At 30.6% G+C, this 12,377-nt stretch overlaps 1 pseudogene across 1 annotated transcript; it reads right to left on the bottom strand.

Moving 5' to 3' along the window:
- Positions 1-558: 558 nt before the first annotated feature.
- Positions 559-11,661, bottom strand: LOC143623126 (serine/threonine-protein kinase/endoribonuclease IRE1a-like; annotated as a pseudogene). The gene is made up of 7 exons (XR_013151843.1): positions 11,464-11,661; positions 10,133-10,135; positions 2,533-4,000; positions 2,267-2,439; positions 1,304-1,553; positions 919-1,222; positions 559-813 (listed from the first exon to the last, which is right to left on the bottom strand). The product of XR_013151843.1 is annotated as a serine/threonine-protein kinase/endoribonuclease IRE1a-like (transcript).
- Between the last annotated feature and the right edge of the window lie 716 nt (positions 11,662-12,377).

Here is a 12,377-nt window from a genome sequence, read left to right as displayed (position 1 = left end):
TAAAAAAAAACTTAGATTACCTGCTATCCATGTAAAATATCTAGGATTGGAACAAAAATGAAATTTCAATGACCTGATTGGAACAAAACTTTTTATCAGTGACCTGATTGAAACAACTTTCAAAGTTGGTTCCTATTCTTTAGAGTAATTCATTTTCTTTTTAAGGGAAACTAGTTTCCATCTAAACTATGCATTTTAGTCTACTTAACTCTTAGCAAGCCAGTTAGTTATTCGAATGAAAACTTGTTCAACAATAAGCTTGGTACGGTTACTAAAGCTAAAGATATAATAAGCATGTTGTTGAGCTAAAACTCTTTTAATTTAAAAAAGTTCAGATTAGTTTATTGAAGAAAGATGAGAGCCAGCCAACAAGGAGTGAAGTCAAATCCTGTAAGCACATTTACAACACTGTAAGGTTTTGATAATAATTTGAATCAGACTAACTAAAAATTCGAATTGGGAGTTTTCTTTTCATGAATTTTAATCCAGCCTTAGAAAGAAAGTTACGACTAAAGTTCCATCTGATAAAACAACCCTAATCTCATGAAATATAAACCATGAAGCTAAAATACAGCATACATTTATAATCAACAATGGTGTTTACTATATTACAAATAATAATACATATATACACGGGATACAGCATTCTCATAATACATTAAATAGTTAGTTAACTAATCATCCCAAGTACTTATAGAACCATTTTTCTTCCTTGCAGTACTGATACATAACGTTGTATACCTCCATCAAGAGTCTAGGAAACCGACTGCCAAAATACTCATCGAAGCCCTCTGGTATAGACCCCAACAATTCCTGCAAATCACATTGATTATTGTGTATTAAACAACTAACATTTATTATTAACAGCATCTTGTTTTTAATTTTAACATAGGGACAGCCGAACAGTGAAAACCAAACCTGAATTTCCCCGGGTAATTCTCTGTAATGATTCAACTTATTTCTAATCACCCGCAACAAGTCACGGACACTATTATACTTATACCGCCTGTAACGCCCAATATTAGCAATAAATGCATCTTCCATTTTCTCATCCCACTTTCCACCCAAAGCCACACACGCTTTACTTTCTAACGCTCCAAGAACAATGGAACCAGCTTCCCTGTCTTCCAATTCCACCCTGTCACTTGTATCGCGTAAGAATGACACGCGCGTCTCACAATTCCAAAAGAAAGGATGATGCAACACCTCTGATGCCTTTGGTCTGACACAAATAATTAAATAATAATAATAAGTTCAATCATATGATAATAATGATGATGATGACCAAGTGATTAAGCTGTACCTGAGTTCAGCATTGGGGTTTAATAACTGTGAGAAGAGATTAACCGCTTCGGAAATGTGTTCTACTAATAAGAAGAGACTGACTTGATTTTTGGCCACATTGACATCACGTTCGAGATGGTCGCCAAATGGGTGTCGGCCCCGTGTCATGCAAAAGAACAGGACACATCCTAAACTAAATAAATCTACGGCTCGTGTTTGGCGTCCCAAAAGAAGCTGTTCGGGTGCTTGCCATCCTGAACTTCCAGAACCTGATGCAACAAAGCAATAACATAAAAGTTAAACTAAGCATTAGGAGACTATGTTACACGAATGGTCGGTGTGGGCCAATCATGAATTTGTCCCTAAACTTATGATTTATGTTATGAATTCGATCCCCAAAAGCACTGTTTGATTATAACAATGCTAATTCCAGAGGTATTGATGCAGAATTATGTCTTAATTCGAATTATGACTTTTAATATCTTTTATTATTTTGTGTTTATCTAGTTTCCTAGTTTATCATTTCATTGTTTAGTAGAAATAGGGTTATGGTTGTTTAGTTTTGAGTAGTTTTTTATTAAGTTTATATTAAAAGAACATTGTTCTTGGAACTTCGGTTCGATTTATCGTCTTGATTAATCATGAGTCTCTCAAACCATTGATTGCTTCCAAAACTGTATTAGGTATTTTTGTCCCTGTGGTTTGGGCCAAATGATAGATTTGGTCCCTAAGCTTTAAATTTTACGAACTTGATCCCCAAATCACTGTTTGACTTTAACAGATTTAATTTGGTCAGTTAATTCCAGGGGGTATTTTCGTCATTTAACATTCCAACAAATTAAGAAATCAAAAAATCAATTGGGCTGAGCTTCTTTAAGCTTGGCTCGATTCATTCTTTTGGCAAGGCAATCTCAAGTAACTCAAAACGGCCCGCGGCTCATTTAAAAGCCTAAATATAGTTAATAAAATTAAGTTGGCGTACCTGTAGCATGATGTCCTAATGATGACATGTCGCCAACAAGGCGCCTACTTATGCCCATATCAGAAAGCTTGCCACATAGGACTTTTTCTTTAACTATCAACACGTTATGAGGCTTCAAATCCCGATGAATAATCCCCAATTCATGCAAATGTAGAAGGCCAGATACCATATCCCTATGAAACATTTAAACGAAAATCATGTTAAAAACTTTATACAAAATGAAATAATAGTAATAATAATAACAATAATAATAATAAAGACTCCACCTCATTAGCTTTAACAAGATATGAGATGGATAACCATTTGTCTTCCACAAACAAATCTCACGCATGACATCATTCATCATTTGAGAGTGTGTCGGTCCCATGTTCTGACACGAATCCGAGTACATTTGAATCAAATCATAAAGGCTGCAAGCACAACGCTCCAATGAAAGATAAACAAACTCTTGATCATATTCCACCCCGTACCAACGGACAATATTTGGATGTTGGTCAGAAGCAATAAGGTTTTGAATTTCTTTAAATGCAACGTCATGGTGGGCCCGCACAAGGCGTTTCACAGCAACCTTACAACCTTCATACACTCCTTCTAGGACTATAGTCCCATTACTCCCCTTTGCAATCTCTTTACTCGACACAAATAGTTTACCGATTGACCGCCCTTCAATGTCACACTCGATTAAATGATTAAACTTTAATAAACTTTTTTCACTGTCAACTTCCATAACTCCATACCCGTCCTCATTCCCAAAATTCTTCCCAGTTTTCTGATTTCTTCTCCTTCTAGAAGAAGATGATTTTGCGTTTTTGTTCAACATAACCGACATTAGAGTATAGTGACGATACATAAGAAAACCAATAATAATAATAAGTGCCAATATTACAAAAAACGCTATCCGTCTTTCAGATACTACATGCTTTCTTACATCTTGTGGGCCCGAGATTTTCGAGCTCTGACCCATGGTTTCAAAGTCAGTATCACGTGAAACTACTAGCGACTTTTCGGGATTCGGTAGTAAAAGTGACAGCTCAGTTGGTGGGAGTGATAATACTCGAGCTTTATCTTCGGTTTGCTTGGCACTTAAAACGAGGTATACGTAACCGATGAACATCGACTTTCGACTGGCATGATAAGGGCATGTTAAAATGATCATGAGATGTCGACCCGACATCAACAGCTGGGGACGAAGACGGGCCAGCTATCAAATTCTGGCTTTGGTAACAAAACAAGGCGGCATCGATGTCTGCAACGGTGACGTTCCATAAAACTTTGTTAGAATTTGGAGCAAATGATGTGAGTATGTAATCTGTCCGAGTAAAGGAGAGCTGCTTGTCGGGCTTTTTTTCGTGTTTAGTAACAGATTTAATTGGGATGATGGAATCTGAGGTGGTATCGGGGGAGCTGTGATGAACACGTATAATCTTTCCATTATCAGCATCAACAACAAACGCAGATGTCTTTTTGTCCGTCTTCTGATACGTGGGGCATGATTCTGATGAATTCTTCCATATCCATATCCATTGGGTGTTTGCCAGCATCATCTGTGTGTGCAAATAACTTCCAGTCATCCCCGAGGTCTAAAAAATAGGCGCATCATGATCGTGGATGATTGGAGCTTGGTATGAAGAGTAAATGGGTGAGCCTGATGCAAATGACCAGATTACCCTCCCAGAGTGACGATACAGCAGATAGATTGTGCCATCCAAGGTAGCAACAAGTGCGGTGTCATGAGTTCAGAAATAGGGAAAGCAAGTCAAAGAATAATAATAATAATAATAATAATTATTATTATTATTAAAACTATTATTTAAGTATATTTTATTATTAAAACTTAGATATAAAAATACTATTAAACTTAGATATAATCTTAAATTTCATGGATAATAACTTACTTGAACTAATAATCTTAAATCGTTCATATTTTTCCGCTGGTACCTCTGAAATTGGTATCAGAGCCACGCAAATTTCTTTCGCGGGGGCTCTAGCCGATGAATTTAATATACATGAATACGATTTTAATAACTTAATATACTTAGATTTTAATTTTATAAATAATACTTTTATAATGCAAACAGAAGAAATTAGTCAAACTTTTAATTCAGATTATGATTTTGATAAAGATTATATTTCAGATGAAGACTTTAATTTTAGTGGATATGAATTCACTAATTCCGAATACTATTATGATGATACTGATTGGCAATACCCTTCACCGTAATGGAAAATAATAGTTTTAATAAACTAAAAGAAACAGAAAACTCTTTAAAAATAGATAGAGATATGATAGAATTATAAAAAACAATTATATTTTATGGAGATAAAATAATTTTTAAATTAGATACGATTATAGATTTATTAGAAGCAGCGTTCCCAAATAGAAAAAACAAAATAACCCCAAATAGATTTCAGGAACCTTTAGTTCAACTTTTACAAAATATGAAAATTCCTAAAGAATATAAAAGAAATTAGAAATGAGCTCAGACGACTCTGAAAGCGAAGTTTACGTATCTCCTGAAATAGAAAATTTAATAACAAAGATAGGGGATATGGAATTAAATGATAATTATATAAATATAAAGGCTAATGAGGAAAACTTTAATATTAATGATACTGAACAAACAAGCTCAAGTACAAATCCTAAAATTCCAATAAGAGATGAAACCCGTAGGTCAGCACAAGGATATGCTGCTGTAAAATCAACAATAAAAAATGAAGATAATTATAAACCATACCAGAATATGAAAAATGAACCGATTAATCCCTTTGGAATATATTTAGACGTAGATTGTATAAAAAATACGGAAGAAGCAATAGATAAATGGGAAACAGCTTTAAGAATAGCAGTTTCTGTTAATAGAATGGATATTGAAACACTTCAATGATTCTTAGAAAGAACTTTAATAAATAGTGCTTTAAGATATTGGCAAAATTTACCTTTAGATATAAAGAGAACAATATTTGAACAAGATGAAATAATAGCAAACATAATAACAAGAGCAGTGGAAGCCTTTAGGTTAGAATTTTGTGGAGAAGGAAATATTATAAAAGACCCAGCAACTATCGAAAAATACTCAACAGCCTTAATAAGATTACAATTATGTGACATATGTGAAATAGATAGATATATTTGTGTATTTCAAGATTATTATTACCATATATATAATCAAGTACCGGATATGAATAGTTATTTAGCATTATTTTTTGCAAAAATACCAGACCCTTGGGGACAAACATTAATAAAAACTTATAATCCAGGAACAGCTGATACGTTAGGAAAAAGAATAACTCATGTTAGAGATAAATTAAGTGAATGGTGCGGAGATGCTATATTAGCTAAATTAAGCAAGGGATTAAAAAGAAAAATATCTTTATGTTGTAGTAGTCCAAAAATGCCTTTAATGATTGGATGTGATAGTTCATATTATTATGGAAAGATAAAAAGAAAAGAACTCATTTTAGAAAAAGATATTTTAAAAAGCGTAAAACAAAATACTATAAGAGAAAGGGATATAAGAAGACGTTTAAGCCTACTTATAAAAGAAAACGAGGTCCTAAGGAATGTAAATGTTATTTCTGTCATGAAAAAGGTCATTATGCAAATGAATGTCCAAAAAAGTTTAAAAAGAATCTTAAAATATTTGAAATAGATGAGGATATAGGAAAAATGATCGAAGAAGGAGATTTTATACCAATAAATGATTTTCAAGAAATAGACTCTGATGAAAGTATATTTATTTTAACTGAAACAGAATATACGTCATCTGAAGATGAATAGATTGGATACAGCCTCTAGTAGTAAAATAAATAATAACATAATCGATTGTCAAAATGAACAGTTAGGAGAATATAAACAAGAAATTTTAATAGATAAGAAAAAGCTTAAGCAAATACAACATGAAAATTTTTCGTTATCAAACTATTCAGGATTTAAATTGAATACTTTACAAAGATTAGGAATAAAACCTAGAGATCATCATTTATATTATGGATTAAACATTCAATAAAGGGCTCTAGATATTAATATAACATCCAATAAAGTTATGATACCTTTATTATCTAAAAAGGATATTCAAGAAAAAATACAAAAGGTAAGACCAGAAATAAGAAATACTTTAGGATGGGTTTACGTTGGAGCCATCCAAATAATAATAAAATCCACATTTAAAGAAGGTATAGATACTCCTATAGAATTAGCAATCATGGACAATAGGATCCAAAATAGGGAAGAAGCGTGTCTTGGAATATTAAGAGGAAATTTACAATATGGAAAACTTAAATTTAATATTTATCCAAGAATTTCCTATCATATTCAAGACAAGGATTTTGATAAAACGTTAAGTTTATTACAAGATTTTAAAAGAAAAGATTTCTTTAAACAACAAAACAGGCCATATTCTATTACATATGCTATCTCTTATTCAATATCGAACACTCATCATTCCGATTGTTTTAGTATAAAAGACACAATAGATTTTCCTTTTTTATTTAATGATGTGTGTCAGATACAAACGCCTACCTTACCTAAAATAGAAGAAATAGATTCAAGACCATTAAGTCTTGATTTACAAGATAAACCGTTATTATTATCTAATAATGTTTCTTCTAGATTATCATTTTCTAATAAAAGTGTAATTAGTCACCATTTAATAAGAGATACAAATTCTAATAGATTCTCTGACATAATTAAAGCAAAAGAAGATAATATAAAAAATTACAAAATACAAGGAGAATACTTTAATGGAAATAAATATTCTCATGTAAACATTTTAATAGATACAGGTGCAAATGGAAACTATATAAATTTCAAACTTTGTAAGAATTTACAAAAATATCCATTAGACGAACCTCATCAGTATACTAATTTTAATGGTGAATTACATGAGATTAATGAAGCTGTGGAAACTATGATAAAATTTGGAGATGAAAAAATTCCATTAAGATTACTAATAAGTAATGAGGATGAAAACGACACATTAGAAATTATGTTAGGATTGACATTTTTAGAAAATGTTAAACCATATCAGATAACCTCCTACGGGTTAAAAATAACACGATATGATAAACTAATATATATACCAAAATGACAAGCCCTAGAAGTATTTATATTCCAATAGAAATCACTTATAAAGATTATAAAGCCGAGTATTTTGCAGCTTACATAGATAGTGGTTCAGGAGTAAGTATTTGTAAATCAGAATGCTTTCCAGAAGAATACCACGAGGATTTAACACCTTGTAATGGTATTAGTTTTTCTAAGGATATAGTCTCTTTAAGAAGAGGAATAAGAAATCCAATAATATTGTTAGGATCATATCTAGTTAAATGTCCTTCATTCTACTTTTATGATTCAGGATCAGACGTATTATTAGGAAGTGATTTTTTAGAAAGATTTAATAAGATAACTTTTGATATAATAGCATATCAAATAATATTAAAAACACCATGCCACCACTTAATAGTTGTTAAAAGAATAAAAAATGCATACGGAAGAAAATTTCCAATTAATTTTACAAAACGCGTCAGCAAGCGTGGTGATATAGGCTACAAACCAAACCCAAAACTTGAAAAAGGAATCCCGATTTTACAATGTTACCCAGAAAAACCATTAGACTATCAAGTAAATCTAAGAAATTTAGATATCCATATTGAAAATATAAAGCATAAGCTTAAACAATGTTATACAGATAATCCATTACAATTTTGGAATAAAAATCATATAACAGCAAAATTAGAAATGAAAGATAAAGATAAGGAAATAAGAATAAAGCCCATGAGATATAATCCAGAAGACCAAAAAGAATTTAGCACCCAATTAAAAGAACTTTTAGATTTGAGATTAATTAGAGCTAGCCACAGCTCACATAGTTCTCCTGCATTCCTGGTAAGAAAACATGCAGAAATAATAAGGGGAAAACCTAGAATGGTAATAAACTATAAAAAATTAAATGATAATACTGTTTTTGATGGATATTTCTTACCTCATAAAGAAAGTTTAATAAACTGGACTAGAAATAAAAAGATATTTTCTAAGTTTGATTGTAAAAGTGGATTTTGGCAAATAAAAATGCATCCTGATAGTATTAGTTATACTGCATTCTCCACCCCTCAAGGTCAGTATGAATGGCTTGTGATGCCTTTTGGATTAAAAAATGCACCACAGATTTTTCAAAGAAAAATGGATACTATATTCAAAAATTATGATTTTATTTTTGTTTATATTGATGACATTTTAATATTATCTGATAATATCAATAATCATTTAAAACATCTTGATATATTTATAGATTTATGTATAAAACATGGTTTAGCCCTATCTGAACGAAAAACTAGCTTACTAAAAGATAATATTGATTTTTTAGGTATGAAAATAGATGGTAAAGGAATAGAACTCCAGAGCCATATTCTTGAAAAAATTATATCATTTCCTAATAAATTAATAGATAAAAAGCAAGTACAAAGTTTTCTTGGTATATTGAATTATGCTTCAGATTTTATTAAAAATCTCGCAGATATAAGAAAGCCTTTTCAAAACCTATTAAAGAAAGATAAGATATTTAGTTTTGATAAAAGCTTAGAAGACCAAGTGAAAAATATAAAAGAATATTGTAGGAACTTACCAAAATTACAATTACCTAAAGAAAACGATGATTTGATATTAGAAACAGATGCTTCAGAATATTATTGGAGTGGGATACTTAAAAAAATAGACTATGACTCCGAAAATAAAAAAGTTGGTGAAAGCATTTGTAGATACTGTTCAGGCACTTTTAGTGACACTGAAACAAGATATCATATTAACGAAAAAGAGCTTTTAGCAGTTGTAAAAAGTTGTCAAAAGCTTTATTATTTTCTATTACCAGTTAGATTTTTACTAAGAACTGATAATACACAAGTAAAAGCTTTTATAAAAAACAATTTGCCCTCTAAACCTGAGTATAAAAGGTTAATTAGATGGCAAACTTTAATATCCGAATATAATTTTGATATAGAAATAATTAAATATGATAAAAATGTATTAGCAGATTTTTTAACCAGAGATGGAAGATCATGAGATAGCCCAAAAAATGAATAAGCATATTGAAGACATGGATAGGCAGGTGGTGTCTATAAAAGAAATAATGAAAATGATATTCATAACAGAAGAGCACTTGGTATGAAAATAGTTCTTTGTACTTTAGAAAATATTTTTAAAAGAGAATTTAGAACTTATGGAGGAAGTAAGATGCATTCCTCTGTTATGATAGCTCCAGCAAGGAGAACTCCTCCAGCAGCTAAAAAATATATAGAGGATAAAATCAGATTTTTGGATACTGGTGTTATAGCATCAAGTCCTCAAGCTCAATATAAACTGTGCTTAACCAGAAAACATCAACACAATGTTTGTCCGGCTTGTTCTAAGAAAAAGGACAATATGATTATTGATTCTCCTAAAGAGAGTCAAACATCATCTGAAGATTAAGATTTTAATTAATCTTATAAAAATAAGATTTCATAAATTAATGATTTAATAAATAATGGATAAACTCTCATGAGATACATACAAAAGTTGGAATGCATGGATCATATAAATCCAAATGTTAGAGTTCCCATAGGGAACATGGATGCAAGAGAAAAGAAAAGCCAAAGTTCAAGTTTCCATGAGGAATCTCAACACCAAATTCAATGATCTGACAACGGAGAATTTCAAGAAAAAGAATATCACATGGAAACAAGATATAGATGACAAAGTGGTGAAGTCTATCTAAAGGGATAAGGGGCCTATATAAGAAGAAAAAGAAGGAAGAAGAAGATCATCGGGCCTGGAACAAAATTTCAAAAAAGAGTGTTTAAGCTTTCATGTATTAAAAATAAGAGTGTTTGTATTTACTTATGTACTTTCTTTCACATCTTCATTGTAAAATACCCATCATGAAATAAAAACTTTCACTTTCCTTATAATACCTTTGAGTGTTCTTCCTATTTAGAAGTATTTCTCTTTTAAAAAGAGGAAATCTCTAACTACGAACTGTTCCTTTTTACCATACACCGGAAGTAGGAAACGAAACCTGGTTGAGCTGAATATTGCTGAAGGAGCCAGAGAGGAGTTACCTAAGGCTACTTAGGTTTGGTCTGGAATAACCTAGTAAAAAGACTCCTGGTGTAACCCGGCGATATCTTGGTCAAAACGGGAAAAAGGTACGGAAGCATGTTGGACCCTTGTTCTTTTTAATTTTAAAATACTTTTAAATATTTGAATCTCTTGGGTCTTATAAGGAAAATTCTCATAATTAATTTGTAACAGAGATATAAATACTTGCCTTAATAATTTTAAAATTACACTTAAAAATAATCCCTATGTGTTTAAATTTTGCATACTTATTAAATATTTGTTATAATATGTGGTTTATAAAATTCATAAGTTTCTTAAACTTAGATATAATCTTAAATTTCATGGATAATAACTTACTTGAACTAATAATCTTAAATCGTTCATATTTTTCCGTTGGTACCTCTGAAATTGGTATCAGAGCCACGCAAATTTCTTTCGCGGGGGCTCTAGCCGATGAATTTAATATACATGAATACGATTTTAATAACTTAATATACTTAGATTTTAATTTTATAAATAATACTTTTATAATGCAAACAGAAGAAATTTCCTTTTTCTTCCGAATACTATTAAACTTAAGATTATATCTAAGTTTTTATAGATTTATTAGAAAAATTCCCAAGAGAATTTTTCTTGGTCTGGAATAACCTAGTAAAAAGACTCCTGGTGTAACCTGGCGATATCTTGGTCAAAACGGGAAAAAGGTACGGAAGCATGTTGGACCCTTGTTCTTTTTAATTTTAAAATACTTTTAAATATTTGAATCTCTTGGGTCTTATAAGGAAAATTCTCATAATTAATTTGAAACAGAGATATAAATACTTGCCTTAATAATTTTAAAATTACACTTAAAAATAATCCCTATGTGTTTAAATTTTGCATAGTTATTAAATATTTGTTATAATATGTGGTTTATAAAATTCATAAGTTTCTTAAACTTAGATATAATCTTAAATTTCATGGATAATAACTTACTTGAACTAATAGTTTTAATAATTATTATTATTATTATTATTATTATTATTATTATTATTATTATTATATAAACCAAAATAATAATAATAATAATAATAATAATAATAATGGAAAGTAAAAAGAAACTTACTCCGGATAGGACAAGAGAGAGCGTCGAGCCTGTACCGGCGAGATTTCCGGATTCTGAATCAAGAGGAAGATGAGGAATAGGCTCGAGTACAAGCTGCGAATCATTGAGTTTTTGCTGGAAGTCAATATGCTTTCTACTACTAGTATATCATCATCATCATCATCATCATCATCATCATCATCATAATAATATTAATAATATTAGATCGAAGGAAGGAAGGATTATCCGGTGAAAATTCCAATCCGTACGTGCAATCCAAGCATCGATTGATTGTTTGGGGTTTGGAGTTTGGATTTCTTCTTTCAGTCAATCGGCGAATTATTATTATTACTATTATTCACATAACCTCAAAATCATCTCTGGAGGAAAGAATACTTCCTTCTGTTTTGATCCCTTGAGTATTCGACTTTCCGCATTCAGTCCGTTCTTTGAAACAAAGAAAGTAACTACGTTTTGAGAGAGAAAAAAAAATTAATACCGTTAAGTGTCTTTTAACAAAGATCTATTGAGAGAAAAATAATCGAAAAGTTAGACCGTTAACAAAGATTACTAAAGATATATTATCGGCCAATACACAAAAGGTAAGATTATTTATTTCAAATTTGTCCAAATAAAAAAAACGAACTTAAAATTTACATTCTAAAAATGTGAATGATTCAAATATTGAGATCCAGTTCATATATAATATATAAATTTATTTTTATTTTAGTATAATTTTACTAACCATAGATTTTATCTATTTTATTGTACTTCTAATCTATCATTTTCTTATTTGTTTTTTATACTTGAAGTTACTAAACACGACACAAAGGTTTAGGTGTAGTTTGTTTTTTAAGAAAAAAATTGTCTGCAATATGATTTTATCTGATTTAATGTCTGTAACTGAGGATGTGGTTTAAAGGTCTGCAATCTGA

Source organism: Bidens hawaiensis, unplaced genomic scaffold, assembly GCF_021521415.1.
Source record: "Bidens hawaiensis isolate Kalapana, Puna unplaced genomic scaffold, B.hawaiensis_p1.1 tig00003307_1, whole genome shotgun sequence".
In the NCBI taxonomy this organism is placed as follows: domain Eukaryota; kingdom Viridiplantae; phylum Streptophyta; class Magnoliopsida; order Asterales; family Asteraceae; genus Bidens; species Bidens hawaiensis.
This window is presented reverse-complemented; position numbering and strand designations above follow the sequence as displayed.